Below are 27,931 nucleotides of genomic sequence, written 5' to 3'. Positions count from 1 at the left end.
TTAATTATAAACCATAGGAGCAAGAGCTTTCTGAACTTTGTCAAGAAAAGCCAAAAAATTGTTGGTCTTCCTTATATTTTCTTGAAATTATGCTAGGCACTCAAGATGAGGAGCACTCTCGGACACTTCATAGTCTCTTGCTTCATTTAGGCACAGGAAAAACATACATGGGCTATCAGGATGCTTAGGGTCAATATTAGTGAATATAATCTGCAATTTATTACCATAAATTTTTTGAATTTCTAGTCCAATTTGATCTTTATACAAACCTGCAGATTTCTGTAGCCTTTTTAACCTCTCTTCACTTGTTAATATTGGAAATAGTTTCCTTCTCCCTAGCATATTCTTGCTTAAGATTCTGGATATCTGCAGTCAGTGCCTCCACTTCCTGGTTTTGTTTTGTTTCCTTTTACTTCAGTAATAAAGTTTTTAATAAATTCTTTTTTTTCCATTGAACGAGCTTATTCTGGATTCTATCTGCTTATCCTCTTGATGAAGGTGAAAGAGGAGAGTGAAAAACTGGCTTAAAACTAAACATTAAAAAAAAAAGATTGTGGTATCAGGTCCTGTCACTTAATGACAAATAGATGGGGGGGGTGGAATGGAAACAGTGACAGATTTTCTTTTCTTAGGCTCCAAAATCATTGTGGATGGTGACTGCAGCGATGAAATTAAAAGACACTTGCTCCCTGGAACAAAAGCTATGACAAACTTAGACAACATATTAAAAAGCAGAGACATCACTTTGCCAGCAAAGGTCCATATGGTCAAAGCTATGGTTTCTCCAGTAGTTATGTACAAATGTGAAAGTTGGACCATAAAGAAGGTTGAGAACTGAATAATAGATGCTTTCAAATTGTGGTGCTGGAGAAGACTCTTGAGAGTCACTTGGACAGCAAGGAGATCAAACCAGTTAATCCTAAAAGAAATCAACATTGAATATTCACTAGAAGGACTGATGCTGAAGCTGAAGCTCCAATACTTTGCTACATGATGCAAAGAACCAATTCATTGGAAAAGACCTGGATGCTGAGAAAGTTTGAATACGGGAAGAGAAGAGGGGTGACAGAGGATGAGACAGTTGGATGGCATCATCGACACAATTGACATAAGTTTGAGCAAACTCCAGTAGATAGTGTAGGACAGGGAAGCCTGGAGTGCTGCAGCCCATGGGGTCACAAACAGTCAGACAGGACTGAGTGACTAAAGAACAAAAATCTACCTATCCATCCATCCATTTATTCAGTCACAATGTATTGAATATCTCATATGTTGTTGTAACAGAATGATGCACTCATACAAACATGAATTAGGAACCTCAAGGGTATTATGACCTAGAAAGAGCCATTAAAAGTTCACTATTTCCTGTGTCATATTGTTATGATATGAATATGAAGAAGGAATAGAAGAGAGTACAAAACAATGTTACAATACCTAGCTTGGGGTGAAAAGGGCTGTCAGATAAATAATCCTGAAGGATTTAATACATAAAGTAGAAGACAATGAATAGACTAGAGTAAAACAAGAGGAAATTTGTCATAGGAAAGAAGGAGCAAAGGCATGGAGATGAGAACAATCATGGTGTGTGGTGTGTGTGTGTGCGTGTATGTGTGTGTGTGTGTGTGTGCGTGTGTGTGTGTGTGTGTGTGTGTGTGTGTGTGTTTGAACATGCAGTTTAGGCTTGTTGGATTAGGAGTGTATATTGTCAGTCAGATTTGAGGGTAGGTCAATGTGGCTAGAGAATATGGCAGAGACAATAATGGAAATGTTAGTATTTTATGTTTAAAATCCTGGACTTTATTCTAGAGCTAGCTTATCAAGAAACAAGTCTTCTTATATTTTGTGTGAAATATCTGGAAAATAATTTCTAAACTTTCTAGAAATATTTTAAATATTCATATCATCATAGTCTTAGTAATAAAACTCCAAAAACAAAGTTTGCCTACTAAAAAATAATGGTAAGAGTGTTTTAGAATAAAATGAATTTCAAGATATATTAACCAAATCAGAGTCTTTTCCAATTTATAATTTTCTTAGCTAAAAATATGCATATCAGATTAGAGCAAGATGGAGGTTTGAAGGAATGCATCAATAAATGTGACATAATACATGTCACTACAGTTCTCACAAAGAAAATTAGTTTGCATAGTTAGCTGAAGAATCAATAATAAAGATGCATATTATGTAAAAACAATTACAAATATTTCTTATATTAAAAATAGATTAGATATTCTCAGTTTTATTTATCATGTATTGTTTATTTGACTATATAAATCTGAGAGGCTTCTGCACAGGAAAAGGTCAATCAACCAAGAGAAAAGACAACTTAGACTTCTGGTTTCCAGTTTCACATGTGAGGAGCTTGGAAGTTACCTTTACATCCTAACAAGAAGAAACAACTTGAAAGACTGAAAAGTGAACATTTCTTCTAGGACCCATAAGGAAGGGGAGGACACAGGACAAATCAACAGACTCCAAGATTGGAGAAACAGATGAATACAGGAGTTGCAGTTTGCTAGAGCAGCGACTCGTGAATAGAAATCACCACAGAGAGCAGAGGAGTGTTGAAGTCTCCTAAGTGATGAACGTATTCTAAATCTTGATAAAGGTGTTGATTATATGGATGTATTCACTATCAGAAGTCATTGAACTGTGCCAACTAGATATGTGTATTTCATTTTATGTGAATTAGACTTAAGTAGAAAATATATAAAAATACTGTTTTCAAAGAATTCATAATACAAGAGAAACTATCTATATTATAATGCTAAGCCTAAAGAAACTTAAAATTGTGTGTAAAGAATAACTTTGTTATGTGTGTGTACACATACATGTGTATGAGAGTGACAAAAATATACACTAGGCAGAATTCACTAACATTTTGTGAACAATTGTGATCATTGGGATTGAGTGCTTTTGTCTTTTATGTTTTTATGTTGAAAAATTCCTAAAATGAACATGCAATAGAATATAACAAAAATGACTAAATACATAGCTATTGGTTCTGAACTTTGGGTTGTCTCATGGTAAGCTGTTAAGTGAGGGGCTATCAACCACATGCTTCACTGAGCCCTTAGCTCTCTGCTTTCCTGAGATAAGGAAAAAACAAAATAGCACCTCATGCACATTATTACTTAAACCTTAATTAAGCATATGTATGCATAAAAATTTGTTTCTCCTCTCTGGCTTCTGCCCCAGAAAGCTGGATTTAGGAATTTGGGTCTCTCAGACTGTCCCTGTACACTTTGTTTCAAATAATATTTTAAAAACTCACCCTTCCATCTGGTGTTTGTTGCTAACTAATATGTTAGTTCTTCTTACCCTTTCTACTAAAACACTCATGAATAACTGTTTCATTATTATAATTTTGTTATTTGCAAAGTCCTGGCAGTATACCCAGAACTATATAAGAAAAGACATGTTTGCTGACTAAAGGGCTTAGTCAGTTCAGTTAAGTTCAGTTGCTCAGTCGTATCCGACTCTTTGCAACCCCATGAATCGCAGCACACCAGGCCTCCCTGTTCATCACCAACTCCCGGAGTTCACTCAAACTCACGTCCATCGAGTCCGTGATGCCATCCAGCCATCTCATCCTCTGTCGTCCCCTTCTCCTCCTGCCCCCCAATCCCTCCCAGCATCAGAGACTTTTCCAATGAGTCAACTCTTTGCATGAGGTGGCCAAAGTATTGGAGTTTCAGCTTTAGCATCACTCCTTCCAATGAACAACAGGACTGATCTTCTTCAGAATGGACTGGTTGGACCTCCTTGCAGTCCAAGGGACTCTCAAGAGTCTTCTCCAACACCACAGCTCAAAAGCATCAATTCCTTGTTGCTCAGCTTCACAGTCCAACTCTCACATCCATACATGACTACTGAAAAAAACATAGCCTTGACTAGACGGACTTTTGTTGGCAAAGTAATGTCGCTGCTTTTTAATATGCTATCTAGGTTGGTTATAACTTTCCTTCCAAGGAGTAAGCTAAGGGCTTACTATTGAACAAAAGACAATTTACTGACTACAAAGGAACATGCATTGAGTAACGAAGGATTTCCTAATGATGTTTCAACTGTTATATGCTCTGTCAAGTGACACAGCAGTGGGAGTGGGGTCATTATGATCAATATTGCTTTGGGGATTTGATTTTTCCTTGGAGATCTACAGAGACTGTACCATTTCTCGAAAGAAAAGTGGAATTAGAGTCTGAAAGTGGCTTTTAAATGTGGAATAATTAATACATTATTAGTGTAATGGTAATGCTATTTTCAATTTAATGGGAATTTTTAATGCCTAGGTAATCTACTTTGTGACCTTGTTGTTGTCATTCCATCACTAAGCTGTGTCCACTTCTTTGCAACGCCATGGACTGCAACATTCCAGGTCTTCCTGCCCTCTCTCTCCTGGAGTTTGCTCCAGATCACGTCCACTGTGTCGATGCCATCTCATCCTCTGCCACCCCCTTCTCCTCCCGCCTTCAATCTTCCCCAGAATCAGGGTCTTTTCCAATAAGTGGGCTTTTTGCATCTGGTGGCCAAAGTATTGGAGCTTCAGCTTCAGCGTCAGTCCTTCCAATGAATATTCAGGTTTGATTTCCTTTAGAATTGACTGGTTTGTTCTCCTTGCTGTCCAAGGCACATTCAAGAGTCTTCTCCAACACCACAATCCAAAAGCATCAATTTTTTAGCACTCAACTTTCTTTATGGTTCAACTTTCACATCCATACCTGTCTACTAGAAAAACCATAGCTTTGACTATAAGGACCTTTGTCAGCAAAGTGATGTGCCCTTCTTCATTTTTGGATCTCCAATGCCTGCTAGCCCAGGAAATTAATAAATACCTGTTGATTGGTATAAAGATTGATATTTGGATTGATACTCCTGATTAAGTGTAGATTAACAGCCTGATTAGTAGGCATTTCATATTTTTCTTCACAGCCTTAAGATAACTATTACCTGTTTTATATGTATGGATTACAATATTTATTTTGCAAACATAATCAATCATAATTTTGAGATCATATCTTATTTTATTTACATGCTAATCTTATGTATTCTAATAACTTCCCAAAATATTATCTCATGCTCTCTAGAAAATATTCCTGTGATCAAATTCTTGCCAGTCTTGCATCTAACCCTGCCAGTTTCCCTTTTCTTCATACCTTTCCTAACTACCTTCTTAACATCAACATTACCTATCCCGGAGCTGTTCCACTTAGAATCCTACTGGATAGGTGTTAAGACATAAATAAACCTGTGTTTCATCATTAGTGACTGAAACTGGGTCATTCTGATATCTCTCCTCTGTAATTCACATGGTATTTCACTCATCTGGACATTTCAGGCTCCATGTCTTGGCTAGGGGGGAAGATATGCTTGTTTAGTACTCCTGAAATGGCACTCTGTAGGTAACCTGCTGCTCTGACACCTTACATTTGGCTTGTTATACAGTTATAGTTACCTTTTCCCAGAGCTGTCACTGCTGTGGCTCAATCTCTGTTTGCCTCACAGATTTTCTGAAGCCTTTGTTTAAAATGAGTTACCTCTGATTGTAGCACACTAGGAGGCCTCTTGGCTATTGCTTTTCATATCATGGTTCTTATGGTTTTAGAATGCTTATTTTAAATAAATACATTACTACAACCCCTCTGTTCTAAATTATTTATGTATATTTTCCTCATTAAGTTAGCATATAGAATGAATAAACAAATTAGCCACTTACTATAAAATATTCTTGATTTTATGTAAAGTATGCTTTTACAATTGAGACATGTTTCTCTTTGACATTTCTTCTATAGGTAAAAATGACACATAAAACAGTTTTTCAATTAAGATACAAAAATAATTAATCCTATATGAAATATGTTTTTGATCTTAAAAGTCAACAAACACTACTGGCAATGTTATAGAAACCTGTAGGAGTTACTATAATACTTAATTACTTGGAAATCATTTTGTTTCCTGAATTTTGGCAGACATTAATACACTAGACCTATAAGGTTTATTATAGTGAAAGATATGTCTAATCAGTAGTTCTCTAATTTGAATGCTTTCTGGTCCTTCAAAGGAATAACTGTGTAAAATCCAAGAGAGAAAGTATACTTTTACATGCTGTTTCATATTGCTTTTACTTGTGTTTTACTATGCTTTTTAGCATTAGAGGCTTTATATTAGTATTTATATTCTTTGGGGTTTCTAGTCTGCTATTACTGTTCATTTAGATAATTATGGTAGTGTTATATCACAAAGTTTAAGGCTTCTCCTTGAACTGTATTTTTATTTTAACTTAAGGTGAAAATATCCTTAATAAAAATTATTAAAGTATGTAGGGATCTCAGACTCTATGATAGTGCATTTAGTGGTCAAAACTGCTGCTGGCCTCCAATGTACATCGTGCTCTTTATCCAGAGTAAACAGATCCTAATTCTTATCAAAATGCATTGACTCTCAGAATGAAATGCATTTTTTCCTGAATCTCTGGCAGTTATATGTGGCTAGATTTAAGCACAAGTTTTATGCAAGTATTTTGGAAAACCTTATTAAATAGGAGGGAGATAGCTCATACTTTCCTATCTCGTAGTAGAATGCAGATTTAGTGCTGGTGAAAATCCTTACAACATTCCATAGAAGCATACATCTACTCCACCCTGGATAAGTTTTGTTTCCTGTGGCAGTGCAGCAAAATTACGTCTTACCATAGTTCACTTCGTTGTGGAGCTGGACACCAGTATTTTTCTCTTCCAGTTAGGCATTTTACTCCACTTCTACTGGAATGGGTTGTCATTCCCTTCTCCAGGGGATCTTTCAGACCCAGGGATCAAACGTGAGTCTCCTGCATTGCAGGCAGATTCTTTATGGACTGAGCCATCAGGGAAGCCCTGCAAAATAATAGCACATCACTAGCTATCCTTGAGATGGTAAATACAGAATAAAATATTTGAGACCCAAAGATGCAAAAGTAGTTCCTTTTTCATATTTAGAGTGGTCCCAATTAAGATATTTCATAATATTATTGCAGAAAACCCATGGATATATCATTAAGAACTTTCCTGCTGCTGCTGCTGCTACTGCTAAGTTGCTTCAGTCGTGTCCGACTCTGTGCGACCCCATAGACAGCAGCCCACCAGGCTCCACCGTCCCTGGGATTCTCCAGGCAAGAACACTGGAGTGGGTTTCCATTTCCTTCTCCAATGCATAAAAGTGAAAATGAAGTCACTCAATCGTGTCCAACTCTTAGCGACCTGATGGACTGCAGCCTAGCAGGCTCCTCTGTCCATGGGGTTTTCCAGACAAGAGTGCTGGAGTGGGATGCCATTGCCTTCTCTGAAGAACTTTCCTAGGCAAGCATTAAAGGTGTCTAGGCCAGTGCCCATATCTATATTGCAAGCTCTCTCTTCCTTGGAGCATCCTTCCATTGTTTTTCTGCCCTTTTCCATTCATGTCAAACTTTCCTTTCCTTATTTCTATTTCCTCAGGTCCCTGTCAGCTAATCTAATAAACTGAATCAAGTTGAGGTTTTAATGATGAATAATGGCTTATTATGCTCTTCTCAGATAATATTTGCCTTTTAATAAAGGACTCAGTGTTTTATCCCAAAGGAGCAAATATAGAGGAATTTTAGCAAGAACTATCAGGGAAGGTTTAGTCATCGAATATTACTGTTGGAATTGACCTTAGAAATATTGTGAAAATGTCCTATTTCAAAACTAAGGAAACTAAAGCCAGGGAGAAAAATTCACTTGTTTGTGGTCTTAGTGCTTGTTAGTGGCAAATAATAGACTATTAATTCTCAGTTCAGAGCTCTTTCTACCTCACCACAATTGGAGAAGGAGGGTCTTCTAGTAATAAATCACCATTTAGAAGGTATTTTGCAGTCATTTCTGCTATTCAATCATAGAAGAATTCATGTAAAAATGATTCTAAAAATTTTAAATGCAAATCATAAGTTTTTTAATACTATTTGAAATTAAATAATACTTTTTAATATTTATGAATTTAAATTAATATTATTTGAAATTAAAAGTATCTTAATCTTTATTTTTTTATTTTTTTTCAGTTAACAAATATTTATTCAGTATCTACAATGTTTTTATTACTATTCCAGGCCCTTAATAAGTTTATTCAGTAAATGTTTATTGATCTATTATGTTCAAACACCATTTCTGTTCTATTTTTTTTTATTTATTTTTTATTTTACTTTACAATTCTGTATTGGTTTTGCCATACATTAATCTTTAAAATATGTTTTTTCCAAGAAAATATGTCCCCTTGTTCAAGTTAATAGTATATACTACCAAGGGATTTAGGCTTCTTAATGAAAGGCCTTTTGTTCTATAATATATACTTATAATAGAGCCCAGCATTACATAAAAAGAAACTAGGTTTACTATCTAACTTTTTGTGTTCTCAAAACCTATGCCTGCCTATTCTATGACACATGTGATTTTTCACTTTTATAGTCTTATTCCTCCAAAAGTGATCTATTATTTTCAGAAATAGTATGATATGGTTGATATTGTGAGTTTTGTTTTTTCTTTTGCAGATATTACCTTTTATCTCTGATCTTTCCTGAGAACTTTCTGGCTAGTTTAAAAATGAAAGTAATGAATTTCCCAATAGATACAGGTAGAAGATAAGATACACCCTTATTTAGCAGAATTCCTTTGCCATTTGGCATGAATATAAATGACTACACATAACAGGCAAAGGTTTTTCAGCCATAAAGCATGATGTTACTTCACCTAAATAATCATGAGTAATAGCAGATAAGTCCTTTCAAATTAAGCAACTACTTTCAGGATTTTTCTATAATTGTTATAGGTGACATGTGTCTCATTAACAAAACATTGTGTCCCCAGTAAGGCTATTGTTGTCCAACACTGGGACATTGAAGTTCCTTTGTTTGTAGAGAAACTATTGACTGTGAACTATTTTTAGTTTTAAAAGTTCAAAATTCTAACACAGTATATCTTGGAAAATACATCTCATTACCTTTTTGTCTGATGCTTATGGAAATGACAGTGAAGTAAAATGCTGAGTATATGTAATAGTTACTGTGCCATGATATCCACTGCTGTGTAACAACTACCCCTAATTTTAGTAGTTTAAAACAATAGACCTTTTATTAAATATAAAATTTTTGTGTTTCAAGAATTCAGATAGGGCTCCTGCTGCTATGTCGCTTCAGTCGTGTCCAACTCTGTGTGACCCCATAGACGGCAGCCCACCAGGCTCTGCCATCCCTGGGATTCTGCAGGCAAGAACACTGGAGTGGGTTGCCATTTCCTTCTCCAATGCATGAAAGTGAAAAGTGAAAGTGAAGTTGCTCAGTCGTGTCTGACTCTTTGTGACCCCATGGAATGCAGCCTACCAGGCTCCTCCGTCCATGGGATTTTCCAGGCAAGAATACTGGAGTGGGTTGCCATTGCCTTCTCTGTCAGATAGGGCACTGCTGGTTAAATAAAATGCTTTTCCTTGGTGTGACCAAGGTCATTCAGTGATTCTCATCTAGTGGCTCATCTGGTCTGGAAAGTCTAAGATGGCTTTGATCACAGACCCAGGCACATTAATGATGACAACTGGCTCTTCTCTGTCTCAATGTAGTATCAGAGTCCTTCTACAGTCTCTTCAACATTGTAGTCAGACTTCTTATATGACAGCTCAAGGCTCCAAGTGTGAGTGTTGTAACAGAAATGAAAGCTACTAGTGTTTTAAAATCTGGTCATATGAACTAACCCCAAGTCAGTGTTGCTATTCTTTTAGTCAAAACAATTGCAGAGTACAAGATTCAAGGTGAAGAGGCATAGACTCTACCTTTAAAATGTGAAGAGTGTCAAAGAATATGTCATCTTTAATTTGCTACAGTTATCAAATGATTTTCAGGATAATGACATTCTCACTACTTGGCTACTTCTATGCCAGGCTTCTGTTCCTTTAAAGGTGCATTTTAGAACTTAAATATAAATGGAAATGACTATAAGTGTAAGTAATGTGGCCATGTACTCCTGGATATCTTTAAAGATCTCATATACTTTTGCTTTCATTCCTAATGAAGTTACTATTTTTATAGTTTCCAAACATGTTTTTTTAAGATAGCATTTAGGTTACCAAGACTCTTTTCTGCAATAACTCAGGATGCACTCGGAAACTTCTCTTTTAGTGGGAAATACTGCAAAGTTCCAATCTGTGCCCTTTGTCCTTCAACCACAAAGATTTGTTGGCACTTAAGCATTGATCTTGTTGATTTCATTTTTTTCCCCTGTGTAGGATAACTTCGATACATCCTAAGGATAACAGACAATTCCTTATTTAGCAAAATTATGAATAGAAACTGCTAAACTTAAAATATCAGACTCAAAAAACTTAAACAGGGTAGTCATAACAGATACTAAACCTATCTTGGGTACAAATATATTTTCTACATTTTTCTTTTATTTAGGTCAGCATCTGGTCATTTCTGCAGCTAATATTATTATGAGGCAGATAAAAATAATTTAGACATTAGCAACCACCAACTGATTGAGAGACTGAGTGAATGTTTTATAGAAAACTAGGCTCGTAGTTCAGCCTAATAGTGTCTTTAGTAAATCAGATTCATCTAATAGGATAGTTTTATTTTTGCTCTTTAAACACTGTCATGAAAAATATTTCTTTTCTTTTTTTTTTTCTTTTAGTTCTTACCTTTGTTATATTTGGCATATTGGTACAGCCACTATGAATAATATTATGGAGGTTTCTGAAAAAACTAAAAATAATACTACCACATGATATAGCAATTCCACTTCTGGGTATATATCTGAAGAGAATGAAATCATTATCTTGAAGAGCTATCTGCACTCTTATATTTATTATTACAGCCTTATTTACAATAGCCAAGGTACAGAAACAACCTAAGTGTTCACTGATGGATAAATGACTAAGAAAATATTATACACACACACATGCACACATACATTGGAATATTATCCAGCCATGAAACAAATAAATGCTGCCATTTGCCACACATGGATGAACATTGAGGGCATTAGGCTAAGTGAAATAAGTACAGGGAACAGATTGGTGGTTGCCAAAGGTGAGAGGTGAGAGGTGGGAGAAATGGGTGAAGGGGACCTTTTGGAAGTCAGAAAGTACAAACTTCCAGTTATAAAATAAATAAGTTCTGGAAATATCATGTACAGCAAGGTAAATATAGTTAACAATACTCTATATTTGAGAGTTGCTAAGAAAGTAGATCGTTAAAGTTCTCATTACAAGAAAGAAAATAACTGTACAGTGATAGATGTTAACTAAACTTGTGGTAATCATTTTGTAATATATACATGTATCAAATCACTACATTGTATACTTTAAACCAATACAGTGTTGTATGTCAATTATATCTCAAAGAAACTGGAAAAAATAATTAAATGTCTAAACTAAAATAGAGTTTAAATTAAAAACAAATAAATGATGAGTCCATTTCTAAAAAAAGCATGCCTTCACATCACACTTTTCTAAACAGGAGAAGGCACAATCTCTGGAGCAAATTTTGAGACATCAATTTGAGGTAGTTAGACAATATTACTTATGTCTTTATTTAGGACACTTGGTAAATGTGACATTCAGGGGATTTTATCTTTGTTTTGACTGTGTTTATTTTTTCTTACTTAATTGGTCACCGTGGATGGAATATCCACTAACAAGTAACTTTTAACTAACCTATCATTTTATACTTGCCCATTCATTCTAAATGCTGTCCTTTCAGTATAATAGATTTTACCATCATTACTCCCTTGCTCCTAATTTACTTGTGGAAATCATAGATTGCTGGAGATACAAGGAACTCTACTATTTAATCAGTTTTTCAGCCTTACAGTGTTCAGTCAACACAGATGTTTCCTTTAGGCTATATGGCAAAACATAATTTTTATTATTTGCTCTAATCCAGAGGTAGGTGGAAGATTAAACTATGCTTCTTCCCCATTATTTTATATTTCTTCTGATCTTTGTAGGTTTTTTAAAACCCAATAAAGTTTCATAAGAAGTACTTCTATAAAAACTCATCAGAAAATGTTTTTTGAAATAATTACTGGAGACTGGTTATCTCATTAGTGAACTTTGCTTAACTCTCTCATGTTATAAGTGATACATAAAATTTTTGCCATCAGAGTTACTCATCAAAATATTCTGATGAATTTTTTTTTCAGGAAAATATATTTTTAGAAAAAAAATTGATAAATTTTGTTGCTAAAAAAAATGGAGGTAATGGTTTTAGTTCTTTGATCTTTGAACACACATATTCTGGCAGCAGATTTTGGGAGTCCTCAATCAGTCACAATTTACAAGCACTTTTACATACACTACTGTATTTGACCTTACAAATTGTTGAAGTAGGCATTAGTTTTCTATCAGTTTTGTAAATAAGGAAACCAAGTGAAATATTAGTGATGTTGAGCAATTTTTCATGGTCTTATTGGCCATTTTTACGCTTTCTTTGGTAAAATGTCTGCTCAGGTACTTTGCCCATTTTTTATTGAAGCTTACGGTTTTTCATTGTTGTTGCTACACTAGGTCTTCATTGCTGCCTGAGGGCTTTCTCTAACTGCAAAAAGTGGGGGCTATACTTTGCTGTGGTTATTGGGCTTCTCATTGCAGTGGTTTCTCTTGCTGGGGGGCACAGTCTCTAGGTAGATGGTCTTCAGTGGTTGCAGCAAAATCTGATTGTTTTTAAAGACGATGTCAGCCAATGATTTTTTGGCTATATATAAATTTCAAAAATGTCCTTCTTTGGTCATTCTTTCAAGCATAACAATCTTGAAAATATGGGCTAGAAGCCTTAGCACCATTGAACTTGCTTCCCAATTTTAACAAGTAGGGAGGGAGGAAAGATAAATAGTATTTATTATTATAATATTCCAGGAATTACATTAAGTACTTTGCATATGGTATCTCATTTAACCCTTAGAAAACTCTGAACATAGATTTTATCCAAAACCTCTGATGAGGAAATTCAGATTTTAGTTGTAGTCTTTCTCAAGATTACATTCTGAAGATCATGTATGTAATGTCTATCAACTTCCCACAAAGGAATTTAAATTTGTGGTAATTTATTACATGGTCATAGAAAACTAGTATGACATCCTTGTGTGATCATGGCAGAGATATCAAATCTGTCTGGTGAACTCATAGAGAAAAGTATTGGAAATACAACTTCAGATGACAAAGTGTGTAATTCAAGTTTTAGTCTAGTCTTCTTATCCAGACATGATGAGTATATAGTAGTTAATTCATTCAGGAAACAGAACAGAAAACAAAATTCCTACTTATAATCAGCCACATAAATATTATATATATATACATATATTATAAATATATACCTATATATTTGGAAAACTCAGCAGTGGCCACAGGACTGGAAAAGGTCAGTTTTCATTCCAATCCCAAAGACAGGCAATGCCAAAGAATGCTCACACTACCACACAATTGCACTCATCTCATACACTAGTAAAGTAATGCTCAAAATTCTCCAAGTCAGGCTTCAGCAATACATGAACTGTGAACTTCCTGATGTTCAAGCTGGTTTTAGAAAAGGTAGAGGAACCAGAGATCAAATTGCCAACATCTGCTGGATCATGGAAAAAGCAAGAGAGTTTCAGAAAAACATCTATTTCTGTTTTATTGACTATGCCAAAGCCTTTGACTATGTGGATCACAGTAAACTGTGGAAAATTCTGAAAGAGATGGGAATACCAGATTACCTGACCTGCCTCTTGAGAAATCTGTATGCAGATCAGGAAGCAACAGTTAGAACTGGACATAGAACAACAGACTGGTTCCAAATAGGAAAAGGTGTACATCAAGGCTGTATATTGTCACCCTGCTTATTTAACTTCTATGCAGAGTACATCATGAGAAACGCTGAGCTGGAAGAAACACAAGCTGGAATCAAGATTGCTGGGAGAAATATCAATAACCTCAGAGATGCAGATGACAGCACCCTTATGGCAGAAAGTGAAGAGAAACTAAAAAGCCTCTTGATGAAAGTGAAAGAGGAGAGTGAAAAAGTTGACTTAAAGCTCAACATTCAGAAAACGAAGATCATGACATCTGGTCCCATCACTTCATGGGAAATAGATGGGGAAACAGTGGAAACAGTGTCAGACTTTATTTTTCTGGGTTCCAAAATCACTGCAGATGGTGACTGCAGCCATGAAATTAAAAGCCGGTTACTCCTTGGAAGGAAAATTATCACCAACCTGCACAGCATATTCGAAAGCAGAGACATTACTTTTCTGACTAAGGTCCGTCTAGTTAAGGCTATGGTTTTTCCAGTAGTCATGTATGGATGTGAGAGTTGGACTGTGAAGAAAGGTGAGCACTGAAGAATTGATGCTTTTGAACTGTGGTGTTGGAGAAGACTCTTGAGAGTCTCTTGGACTTCAAAGAGATCCAATAAGTCCATTCTAAAGGAGATCAGTCCTGGGTGTTCATTGGAAGGAGTGATGCTGGAGGTGAAACTCTTTGGCCACCTCATGCAAAAAGTTGAGTCATTGGAAAAGACTCTGATGCTGGGAGCGATTTGGGGGCAGGAGGAGAAGGGGACGACAGAGGATGAGATGGCTGGATGGCATCACTGACTCGATGGACATGAGGTTGAGTGAACTCCAGGAGTTGTTGATGGACAGGGAAGCCTGGCGTGCTGCAATTCATGGGGTCGCAAAGAGTCGGACACAACTGAGCGACTGAACTGAACTGAACTGAAAACTAGATTATTGAAAGTTGTCTCTACATTATAAAACAGTAAACAATCTGAGAGGTACTGATTATTATGAACATAGCAGTAATGAGATGACTATCTTCAAGAGTCATTTATTCTCATCTTTTCTTCCCTGCTTTATTTTTAGAAAATAGTGAAAATCTTTCCCTTATTAACAAACCACTTACAGCCCTTCCTTTCTATTACCATAGATAGTAACCCTAGATAGTAGAAGTAAAGGAAAAAAGCAAGTGTCTTGAAGATCCCACAATGATGCATGATAAATATTCCATAAACTTGTAATCAAGTTTCTATTTAGTTTTAATTTTGTTATTTTCAAAGCTGTTACTTTAATTTGAGTAACTTATAGTAATGTCTGGACATTTTATTAAATTGTTCATTGCATATTGAGTAACTGATCAATGCAGATAAAACAGTTGAAAATGTAACCAGTTTGAAAACTACTTCTACATTGTTCATAACACTGAATGTTCATACAGAAGTTGCATTTTCTCATTTTTGAGACCGTTTTCCTCACAGATGTAGTAATGAATAAGATATATTTTCCTTTAAACTTCCATGAACATGTCACCTTAACTTCCAGGAAATGTTGAAGAACACTTAGCTATTCAAAGAGGCTCTTTCAGCTTAGAATATCCCGTGTTGAGTAAGAAGGTTTCCAAGGAGAGTGATGATTTATCACATATCTTCATATGATAAACAGTACCTTTATTGGAAAGAAAAGTAAATACAGAACCATGACTCCTGGTTGAGTGGCAGTAGTTTTATAAGCATAAAGTAATATGATCACTTGCCAGGGTCCAGCCTCAGCAGAGTCCAGGGATATCCTCAGGATGGACGACGTTGGTGAATGAATTAATGAATGACACGGGCTGACCAAGCTTCAGTGAGCGAGGCTCGTCACTTTATTTTTAGAGAGGGCTTTTATACCCTGAGTTGTACATTGAGCAACGTGAAAAATGCAGAGTTGACTCAACATTCCATCTGCATTAACTTTTATCAATACCAGGTACCTTCCTGCAAGAGTCTTATTTTTTGTACATTATCTTCTGGCCCGGAGGCCTATTGATATTTTATGACCTCTTTTTGATAAAGGTTGGTCAGCCAGAAAAATAATTTTCCCTTGAAGTGTTTCTTCTTAAATTCCTAGCCTGCATCACCCTTAAAGTACAGAGTTACATTTTTATGGAGCAAAGATTTAGTGCATTACAGCAAAGAAAGAACTTATTAATTCAAAGTCTAATGTTGCTAATGTTAAGGCTACTGCTTGTTTTTTCTACATCCTGACTATAAGTACTCCCAGGAACACAATGGAAAAGGGATGCAGGAATTTGACAGCAAGCATTGGCTCAACAATGTTGCAAGAGTCTGGATAAACCTGCCAAGTAAGCTAGAATGCTAACAGGGGGTTTGAAATACTCCTTTCATGCCCAGGAGATTTATCAACTGGAGCCATAAGTTAATATTTTTTCCAGAAAAAGGTGGTTGGGGATAGCCCCTGTTAATGTCAGAAGAGTTGGTGAAAGGCATAAAATAGTAAGACTGACAGATTCTGGTTTTGGGGTGGATGCTCGAGCAGGTCCAGGGGATCCCTTGAGTCCTGATCTGCCTTGCTGATTAGGTCTCTCCACATGACCTTGTCATGGGTGGGATCGGCCCAGGGATTCCCTCGAGTCCTGAAGCCTTGCTTGTCAGGTCTCCTTGTCATGGGTGGGATCTCCTGTGCTGGCCCTCGGCAGTAACTGGCCATCCTCAGATCAATATCCGAAAGGCATTAGGTCAGACTGTGATCTTCTCAATTTTGCATGTGCAAACTTTAGCAATTTAAAATTAGTACTTTTCATAAAAATGAAATGTATTAGTTTAGTAGACCAGGTTAAGAGGAAGTTACTTTGCATTTCTTCAATAAATGGTGCTGAAAAAACCGAACAGATACACAAAAGATAAAAACTGAAACACTAACATATCATACACAAAAATAAACTCACAATGAATAAAGAATTGAATATAAGATTGGAAACCATAATATGGCTAGACAGAAATATAGGAAAAAAATTCCTTGACATTGGTTTTGATAACAAATTTCATATTTGACTCCAAAATTAAAGGTAACAAAAGCAAAGATAAATAAGTGCAACCACATCAAACTAAGAAAAAAAATTCTATACAGCAAAGGAAACTATCAACAAAATGAAACATAATCTATAAGATAGAAAATATTTGCAAATTTATCTAATAAGGGATTAATATTTAAAATATATAAAGGACTCATAGAACTCAACCTCCAAAAATGAATCAAATTAAATGCAGGCAAGGAAACTAAAGAGAAAATTTTCCAAAGAAGACATACAAATGGACAATTAATACATGAAAAGGTATTCAACATCATTAATCATCAAGGAAATGCAAGGCAAGAGAGAAGTGTTGGAGTTCAGTTCAGTTCAGTGGCTCAGTTTTCAACTCTTTGTGACACCATGGACTACAGCATGCCAGGCTTCTCTGTCCTTCACCAATTCTCAGGGCTTGCTCAAACTCATGTCCATCAAGTCGGTGATGCCATCCAACCATCTCATCCTCTGTCATCCCCTTCTCCTGCCTTCAATCTTTCATAGCATCAGGGTCTTTTCCAATGAGTCATTACTTCGCATCAGGTGGCCAAAATATTGGGGTTTCAGCTTCAGCATCAGTCCTTCCAATGAATAATCAAGACTGATTTCCTTTAGGATGGACTGGTTGAATCTCCTTGCAATCCAAGGGACTCTCAAGAGTCTTGTCCAACACCACAGTTCAAAAGCACCCATTATTCAGCCCTCAGCTTTCCTTTTGGTCCAACTCTCACATTCATACTACACTACTGGAAAAACCATAGCTTTAACTAGACAGACCTTTGTTGGAAAAGTAATGTCTCTGCTTTTTAATATGCCGTCTAGGTTTGCCATAGCTTTTCTTCCAAGGGGCAAGCATCTTTTAATTTCATGGCTGCAGTCACCATCTGCAGATTTTGGGGCCCAAGAAAATAAAGTCTCTCACTGTTTCCATTGTTTCCCCATCTATTTGCCATGAAGTCATGGGACCAGATGCCATGATGTTAATTTTCTTAATGTTGAATTTTAAGCCAACTTTTTCACTCTCCTCTTTCAGTTTCATCAACAGGTTCTTTAGTTCTTCTCCACTTTCTGCCATAAGGGTGGTGACATCTGCATATCTGAGTTTATTGCTATTTCTCCCAGCAATTTTGATTCCAGCTGTGCATCATCCAGCCCAGCATTTCACATGATGTACTCTACGTATAAGTTAAATAAGCAGGGTGACAATATACAGCCTGGAGTACATATAAGTTAAATAAGCAGGGTGACAATATACAGCCTTGACATACTCCTTTCCCTAATTGGAACCAGTGTTTTGTTCTGAAGTGTTGGAGAGGGTGTGAAAAAAAAAGAACCCTTGTACATGGTTGGTGGGAATGTAAATTGTTGCAGCCATTATGGAGGTTCCTCAAAAGATTAAAAATCAAACTACTATGTTTTCCAGCAATTCCACTTCTGGGTTATATCTGAAGAGAACATAAATGCTATTCCAAGGCAGTATCTGTGCCTCCACATTCAATGCAGCATTATTTAAGACACTCAGGATATGGAAATAATCTTGTGTCAGCAGATGCATGTATTAGAAAAGAACTATATATCCACAACAGAATATGATTTAACCATGAAAAAAGTTTTTCCTGTCATTTGAAACAGCATGGATGAAATTTCAGGGCATTAATGTTAAGTGAAATAAGTCAGACAAAGACAAATACTGTATGAGCTCACTTTTATGAGAGTTAAAAAAAAAAAAAGCATTGCATTCATAGATACAAAAAACAGATTGGTGGTTGCCAGAGGAGGAAGGTGGAAATAAGAGGTGGCAAAATGGGTGAAGGTGGTCTTAAGGTAAGAGCTTCCAGCTGTAAAATAAATATGCTGTGGGGACGTAATGTACAGCATAGTGAATATAGTTAACAATGCTGTATTTTATATTTAGGAGTTACTATGAGTAGATCTTGAATGTTCTCATCACAACAAGAAATGTAACTATATGTGGTAATAATGTTAACTAAACTTCTTGTGGTAGTTATTTTACAGTATATACATATATCAAATCACTGTGCTGCACACATAAAACTGATATAATGTTACATATTAATTATATCTCAAGTTTACTAAAAGCAAATGAGGAAGAAATCATCTTTTTAGCACTTCTTTCATGCATTTGCTAATTTTCGTGATGTCAAGAGTGGCAACTGATAAACTAATTCACTTTTAAGGCAGGGAGAAATCAAGAATTTATAGGTTTGAAGGTTATACGATTTTGTTTGAGTGCTGTTTAAGAAAAATGATACAAAGTTATGATTATAAATTTGCTGGTCTCCCCACTACAGTGTGTAAAGGACCCAAGAAAATGGAGAACCCTAAAGTTTGCATTTCATTAATACATTGTAAGCTCCTTCAAAGGTATTAAAGATATTATAATAATAACTAGTATTTGGTAAATGTGCAGTTAATCAGTTTGGAAGAAAAGACTAAGGGGAAGTTGTTGTGTCTGTTAGATGAAATATGTTTTATAATACAGTGTAAACAGACAACTGAAAACTAGTGCTGGATAAATCCCATAGAGGATTTGCATGGAATGTAATTCATAGATTCTGTTTCCGTAAAACATCCTTATTAACTACAAGTATTCCTAGGAGGTTTGATATTTTATGATTCAAAAAGTCCTATATATTCAATTCTACTCACAGGTAAAAAATAAAAATGTTCCTATTAATTTTAATGGTTATTATCAAATAGTCACGCATTCTTGGCTATCTTACAACTTAGAATTGGAAGTTTAGAATTAGGGCATTTTGAGCCTTTTAAAAATGAGTAGATTTTTAAAGATAAAATTACCATTTTCCCCTTTTTTGGAGTTGATATATTTTCAATATTTGTTTAATTATTATTGATTTTCTTAGATGGAATAATTTTACATTTTTTCCCAAATTCACACTCTTATTTTAATAATTTAAAAATGAAATAAAATACATCTATGTAAAACATTATTGCTTTGAGTCTGGAATACCTCCCTTGCCTTAAATTTTAGAAATTGAGACTTAACATAGAAAAATGACCTCTTTGAGGAATAAACAACACAATATAAAGAGAGCTTAGTGTCCTTGGCTGAAGTCTTGATTTTTAAATCACTTATGGAAGGGAATTTGCATGCCTGATTCATACTAGGAAAGCGCTCCACCCAAAATACATCCCCACCTGAAGTCAAATGCTGTCCTTGACAATTCTTTATATCAAGCATTTTCTTCACCTGACATTCTTATTTTAGTATTTAATATTCTTGGGATGATTCACACTTTAAACTACCAATATATTTAAATGAGCTCCTCATTTCAATTTCTTTAAGAGTAGTAATCAACCTGGTGAGATTATTAGACATCTGTGCAAAGGGACCTTGCAGTTTGGAAAAAAAAAAAATTCAAATAGAGAAGTAAGGGATGCTGAAAACACGTTTCTCTAGAATCAACCATGAATGACTATATTTACTATTTCCTACATTAAAATGATTAATATAACAGGCATAAGGCTTAGTCTAGACTTTAAAAAGTCTTGTTGCTACATCTGGATCTCCTCCAAAACTGTCTTGACTCAATCTATTGTCCTTGATTTTCTCATATTCCTCTTTTTTTAGTGTTTTCTTTTGGACTACTGGCCTTCTTAGAGATCTTTTACTTGAAAGAGTATTTCTGGACAAATTACAATAAAGAACATTTATAGAATTGTTTTTATCAGTCATTGAGTCCTAGCTAGATAACTCACAGTAGCTATCAATGAAACCACATTAATAATAATAATAATAACAATATGAATTTTATATAACAGTCATTGGGATTTACTATGTTAAGCATTCTTCTGAGCACTTGCATGGATTATTTTACATAATATTTGAAATAACCTTATGAGGTAGATATTATCTTCTCTTTATTTTTGAATGATGGAACCAAGAAACAGAGAAAAATTTCAAAAGCTTTCCTAGGATCACACAGGGCTTCCCCGATGGCTCAGTAGATGAAGAATCTGCCTGCAGTACAGGAGACTAAGGAGTCATGGGCTTGATCCATGGGTTGGGAAGATCCCCTGAGGGAGGAAATGGCAACCCACTCCAGCATTTTTGTGTGGAGAGTCACATGGACAGAGGAGCCTGGTGGGCTACAGTCCTGGTGATGGCAGAGAGTCAGACATGACCGAAGTGGTTTAGCACACAGGATCACACACACAACCCTCAAGTAGACAGTGCCAGATTGTGAACTCCCATCTTCTAAGAACAGGGCCTATACATCTTGACATTGTGCATCATTTCTTATATAGAAAATATTTTCAATACTTTTAGCAGAGCAATAATTGTATGAGCACAGTGGCCTTGTGTTAGCACATTTACTAGGCATAAATATTACTCAGTATAACATAAACCATAATTATTGAAAATTTCCAGCATGCAAAGATGTTAATGCGGCCCAGAGTGCCAGGCTGTGATGGCACAGGAACGGCCGGGAGGAGCCACCCCACGTCCGAGGTCAGGGGTGGCCGAGAGGAGCTACCTCGTGTCCGAGGCCAGTGGTGGCCGGGAGAAGACACCCCACTTCCGAAGTCGGGGGGGCCGGGAGAAGCCACCTTGCGCCTGAGGCCAGGGGCAGTGACCTGGAGGAGCTACCCATGCCCAAAGCCAGGGCCAGCGGCTGGGAGGAGCAACCTGAGGAGCGGTGGCTGAGCAGGCAAAGGAGGGCCTAGAGAAGCTATCCCATGTTGAAGGTCAGGAACAGCAGTGGTAAGGAGATGCCCCTCATCCAACGTAAGGAGCAGCGGCTGTGCTTTGCTGGAGCAGCCGTGAAGAGATTCCCCACACCCAAGGTAAGAGAAACCCAACTAAGATGGTAGGTGTTGCAAGAGGGCATCAGAGGACAGACACACTGAAACCATACTCACAGAAAACTAGTCAATCTAATCACACTAGGACCACAGCCTTGTCTAACTCAGTGAAACCAAGCCATGCCTGTGGTGCAACACAAGATGGGTGGGTCTGTCCTTTTCATTATAGGGGACTGGAATGCAAAAGCAGGAAGTCAAGAAACACCTGGAGTAACAGACAACTTTGGCCTTGGAATGCAGAATGAAGCAGGGCAAAGACTAATAGAGTTTAGCCAAGAAAATGCACTGGTCATAGCAAACACCCTCTTCCAACAACACAAGAGAAGACTCTACACGTGGACATCACCAGATGGTCAACACCGAGTCACACTGATTATATTCTTTGCAGCCAAAGATGGAGAAGCTCTCTACAGTCAACAAAAACAAGACCAGGAGCTGACTGTGGCTCAGATCATGAACTTATTACCAAAGTCAGAATCAAATTGAAGAAAGTAAGGAAAACCACTAGACCATTCAGGTATGACCTAAATCAAATCCGTTATGATTATACAGTGGAAGTGAGAAATAGATTTAAGGGATTAGATCTGATAGATACAGTGCCCGATGAACTATGGAATGAGGTTCGTGACATTGTACAGGAGACAGGGATCAAGACCGTCCCCAAGGAAAAGAAATGCAAAAAAGCAAAATGGCTGTCTGGGGAGGCCTTACAAATAGCTGTGAAAAGAGAGGCAAAAAGCAAAGGAGAAAAAGAAAGATACAAGCATCTGAATGCAGAGTTCCAAAAAATAGCAAGAAGAGATAAAAAAGCCTTCTTCAGCGATCAATGCAAAGAAATAGGGGAAAACAACAGAATGGGAAAGACTAGAGATCTCTTCAAGAAAATTAGAGATACTAAGGGAACATTTCATGCAAAGACGGGCTCGATAAAGGACAGAAATCGTATGGACCTAACAGAAGCAGAAATTAAGAAGAGATGGCAAGAATACATGGAAGAACTGTACAAAAAAGATCTTCACGACCCAGATAATCATGATGCTGTGATCACTAATATAGAGCCAGACATCTTGGAATGTGAAGTCAAGTGGGCCTTAGAAAGCATCACTATGAACAAAGCTAGTGGAGGTGATGGAATTCCAGATGAGCTGTTTCAAATCCTGAAAGATGATGTGGTGAAAGTGCTGCACTCAATATGCCAGCAAGTTTGGAAAACTCAGCAGTGGCCACAGGACTGGAAAACGTCAGTTTTCATTCCAATTCCAAAGAAAAGCAATGCCAAAGAATGCTGAAACTACCACACAATTGCACTCATCTCACATGCTAGTAAAGTAATGCTCAAAATTATCCAACCCAGCCTTCAGCAATACATGAACCATGAACTCCCTGATGTTCAAGCTGGTTTTAGAAAAGGCAGAGGAATCAGAGATCAAATTGCCAACATCCCATGGATCATGGAAAAAGCAAGAGAGTTTCAGAAAAACATCTATTTCTGCTTTATTGACTATGCCAAAGCCTTTGACTGTGTGGATCACAATAAACTGTGGAAAATTCTGAAAAATATGGGAATACCAGACTACCTGACCTGCCTCTTGAGAAATCTGTATGCAGGTCAGGAAGCAACAATTAGAACTGGACATGGAACAACAGACTGGTTCCAAATAGGAAAAGGAGTACATCAAGGCTGTATATGGTCACCCTGCTTATTTAACTTCTATGCAGTGTACATCATGAGAAACGCTGGACTTGAAGAAACATAAGATGCAATCAAGATTGCCGGGAGAAATATCAATAACCTCAGATATGCAGATGACACCACCCTTATGGCAGAAAGTGAAGAGGAGTTAAAAAGCCTCTTGATGAAAGTGAAAGAGGAGAGTGAAAAAGTTGCTTAAAGCTCAACATTCAGAAAATGAAGATCATGGCATCTGATACCATCACTTCATGGGAAATATATAGGGAAACAGTGGAAACAGTGGATGACCTTAATTTTCTGGGCTCCAAAATCACTGCACATGGTGACTGCAGCCATGAAATTAAAAGACACTTACTCCTTGGAAGAAAAGTTATGACCAACCTAGATAGGAATATTCAAAAGCAGAGACATTACTTTGCCGACTAATGTCTGTCTAGTCAGGGCTATGTTTTTTCCTGTGGTCATGTATGGATGTAAGATTTGGACTGTGAAGAAGGCTGAGCGCCAAAGAATGGATGCTTCTGAACTGTGCTGTTGGAGAAGACTCTTGAGAGTCCCTTGGACTGCAAGAAGATCCAACCAGTCCATTGTGAAGGAGGTCAGCCCTGGGATTTCTTTGGAAGAAATGATGCTAAAGCTGAAACTCCAATACTTTGGCCACCTCATGTGAAGAGTTGACCTATTGGAAAAGACTTTGATGCTGGGAGGGATTGGGGGCAGGAGGAGAAGGGGACGACAGAGGATGAGGTGGCTGGATGGCATCACGGACTCGATGGACGTGAGTCTGAGTGAACTCCGGGAGATGGTGATGGACAGGGAGGCCTGGCGTGCTGCGATTCATTGGGTCTCAAAGAGTCGGACACAACTAAGGGACTGAACTGAACTGAAAGATGGTAACTCATCTATATACATTTATTTTATTAGGAATTCTTTTTCTATATTAGAAAAAATTAAAACCAGCATACCATTTTAGATTTTTCACTCTTTAGTATCAAGTATATAATAATTTGGCTTAAGTGGCTGAACTCTAACCAGCTTGTAACTTACTGCATGACAGCATGAGTAGTATCATGTGAAACCATAAAGAGAGTTATAACCTTTGATACTTGTGGATTGGAAGAATGAAACTTTTGTCCTAATTCTTTTCCTATATATTTTATTTAGGAACAAAATGTTGATCATTAGCTTAACTGAATATCTCTCTGAGAACTTATGGTGGAGCAAAAAAAAAGGACTATATGCTTCCTATCTAGATTAAGTAAATTATTCTTGTTACTGGTATGCACAAGACCTTTTTTATTTTTTTCTCCTTGGGTTACAAAACTCTTTCCAGCTAGAAACAAGTTATTTCTGCCTGTTTATAGCCCACTGAGAATTATTTCCCAGTAGTTTTATAGACTACCAGAAAAGAGAGAAAGAAAAAATCAAAAGGCAAAGGAGAAAGGGAAAGATATACCAAACTGAATCCAGAGTTTCAGAGAATGACAAGGAGAGATTAAAAAAAAAAAAAGCCTTCTTATGTGAACAGTGCAAAGAAATAGAGGAAAGTGTTAGGATGGGAAAGACTAGAGATATCTTCAAGAAAACTGGAGATGCCAAGAGAACATTTCATGCAAGGATGGGCACAAAAAAAGACAGAAGGGCAAGGACCTAACAGAAACAGAAGAGATTAAAAAGAGGTGGCAAGAATACAGAGAAGAGGGCTTCCTTGGTAGTTCAGTGGTAAAGAATTTGCTGGCCAATGCAGGTGACATGGGTGCGATTCTGGTCCAAAAAGATCCCACATGCCACTGAGCAACTAAGCTTGTGTCCCCCAACTATTGAGCCTGTGCTCTAGAGCCCAGGAACCGCAACTACTGAGCCCTCATGTCACAACTGCTGAAGTCCACACACCCTGTATGCTCCACAACAGGAGAACCCACTGAAGTGAGAAGCTTATGCGTCACATCTAGACAGTAGTCCCAGCTTGCTGCAACTAGAGAAAAGCCCATGCAGCAATGAAGATCCAGCACAGCCTCTCTCTCTCTCTCTCTATATATATATATATATATATATTTATATATATATAATCAGTTCAGTTCAGTAGTTCAGTTCAGTCAGTCACTCAGTCGTGTCCGACTCTTTGCAACCCCATGAATCGCAGCACGCCAGGCCTCCCTGTCCGTCACCAACTCCCAGAGTTCACTCAGACTCGCATCGATCGAGTCAGTGATGCCATCCAGCCATCTCATCCTCGGTCGTCCCCTTCTTCTCCTGCCCCCAATCCCTCCCAGCATCAAAGTCTTTTCCAATGAGTCAACTCTTTGCATGAGGTGGCCAAAGCACTGGAGTTTCAGCTTAACATCATTCCTTCCAAAGAAATCCCAGGGCTGATCTCCTTCAGAATGGACTGGTTGGATATATAAATAAATATAATAAAAAAGAATACACAGAAGAACTACACCAAAAAAAAGTCTTAATTACCTGGATGGATAACCACTATTGTATGGTCACTTACCTAGAACCAGAAACCCTGGAATGTGAAGTCAAGTGGATTTTAGGAAGCACTACTACAAACAATGCTAGTGGAGGTGATGGAATTCCACCATCCTTTTGAAATAGCTGGGCTATTTCAAAAACTAAAAGATGATGCTGTTAAAGTGCTGCACTCAATATGCCAGCAAAGTTTGGAAAACTAAACAGTGGCCACAGGACAGGAAAAGATTAGTTTTCATTCCAATCTCAAAGAAGAGCAATGCCAAAGAATGTTCCAACTACCATACATTTGCACTTATTAAACATGCTAGCAAGGTAATGCCCAGAATCCTTTAAGCTAGGCTTCAGCAGTACATGAACCAAGAACTTTCAGATGCACAAGACGGATTTAGAAAAGGCAGAGCAACCAGAAATCAAATTGCCAGCATATGCTGTAACATAGAAAAAGCAAAGGAATTCCAGAAAAAACATCTACTTCTGCTTTACTAACTACAGTAAAGCACTTTGTGTATATCACAACAAACTGTGGAAAATTCTTAAAGAGATTGGAATATCAGACCACTTTGCCTGTCTCCTGAGAAACCTGTATGTAAGTCAAGAAGCAACTGTTAGAACTGGACATGGAACAATGGACTGATCCAAGACTGGGAAAGGATTATGTCAAGGCTGTATATTGTCAGCTTTCTTATTTAACTTATATGTGGAGGACATCATGGGAAATGCTAGGCTGGATGAATCCCAACCTGGAATCAAGATTGCCAGGAGAAATATCAATAGCCTCAGATATGCAGATGTTACCACTCTGATAGCAGAAAGTGAAGAGGAACTAAAGAGCCTCTTGATGAGGGTGAAAGAGGAGTGTGAAAAAGCTGGCTTGAAACTCAAAGTTAAAAAACCTAAGATCAGTTCATGGAAAATGCAAGAGGAAAAGGTGGAAACAGTGGCAGGTTTTATTTTCTTGGTCTCCAAAATCACTGCACTCGGTCACTATAGCCACAAAATTAAAAGATGCTTGCTTCTTGGAAGGAAAGCTATGACAAAACTAGACAGCATATTAAAAAACAGAGACATCACTTTACCAACAAAGGTACATATAGTCAAAACTATGATTTTTCTAGGAGTGATAGTTGGACCCTAAAGAAAGCTGAGCACCAAAGAATTGATAGTTTCAAGTTGTGGTACTGGAGAAGACTCTTGAGAGTCCCTTGGACAATAAGGCAATCAAACCAATCAATGCGATAGGAAATCAACTCTGAATATTCACTGGAAGGACTCATTCTGAAGCTACAATACTTTGGCCACCTGATGCAAAGTGCTGATTCACTGGAAAAGACCCTGATGCTGGAAAAGATTGAGGGCATGAGGAGAAGGGAGTGACAGAGGATGAGGGGCTTGGATGGCATCATTGACACAATGGACATGAGTTTGAGTAAACTCAAGGAGATAGTGAAAGACAGGGAAGCCTAGCTTTCTACAGTACATGGAGTTGCAAAGAGTTGGACATGACTTTGTGACTGAACAGCAAATTTTGTAAACATGTCACATTTTCTCCCAAGTAATCAATAGAATCCCTAGGTAGCCTTGAGTATCTCTACACAGTGAAAATGACACTGAAAAATAAGTTTGCTCAAGAATTTTCTAGATGATGAATATATGAACAAGAAGTTTAGTCAATTATGACTGAGTGACTACCACTTACTCACTGATGTCAATCAATACAACTCCTGGTGATTTGGTGTTCACGTCACAAATCAGACTAATTGGTACACCAGCTAAGCCAGAGGCAGAACAAGCCACGGAAATGGAACACTTCTTTTGTCACTCTGAGTAGTGATCTCAATTGTCTCTCCCTGCTTACTTTGTAAAAGTTTTTCTCTCTCTGTCTCACTATTGTTTCCATCAAATTTTCCAAGAGTACTTGCAATTTCTAAAATAAATAACAAATAAAAATATTACAGAACAAAATATATAAGGTTTCAATAAATTATTATTTGATTAATATGTTATTATGCTGAACTAGAGTATGTTCTATTATAAATACTTCATACCTGCATACAT

At 37.1% G+C, this 27,931-nt stretch overlaps 1 pseudogene; it reads right to left on the bottom strand.

Annotated features, from left to right (window-relative positions):
- LOC120882498 lies at window positions 1-27,931 on the bottom strand (annotated as a pseudogene).

Source organism: Oryx dammah, unplaced genomic scaffold (genome assembly GCF_014754425.2).
Source record: "Oryx dammah isolate SB20612 unplaced genomic scaffold, SCBI_Odam_1.1 HiC_scaffold_23, whole genome shotgun sequence".
In the NCBI taxonomy this organism is placed as follows: Eukaryota; Metazoa; Chordata; class Mammalia; order Artiodactyla; family Bovidae; genus Oryx; species Oryx dammah.
The sequence above is the reverse complement of the archived record's forward strand: the minus strand, read 5'-3'. Positions and strand labels throughout refer to the sequence as shown.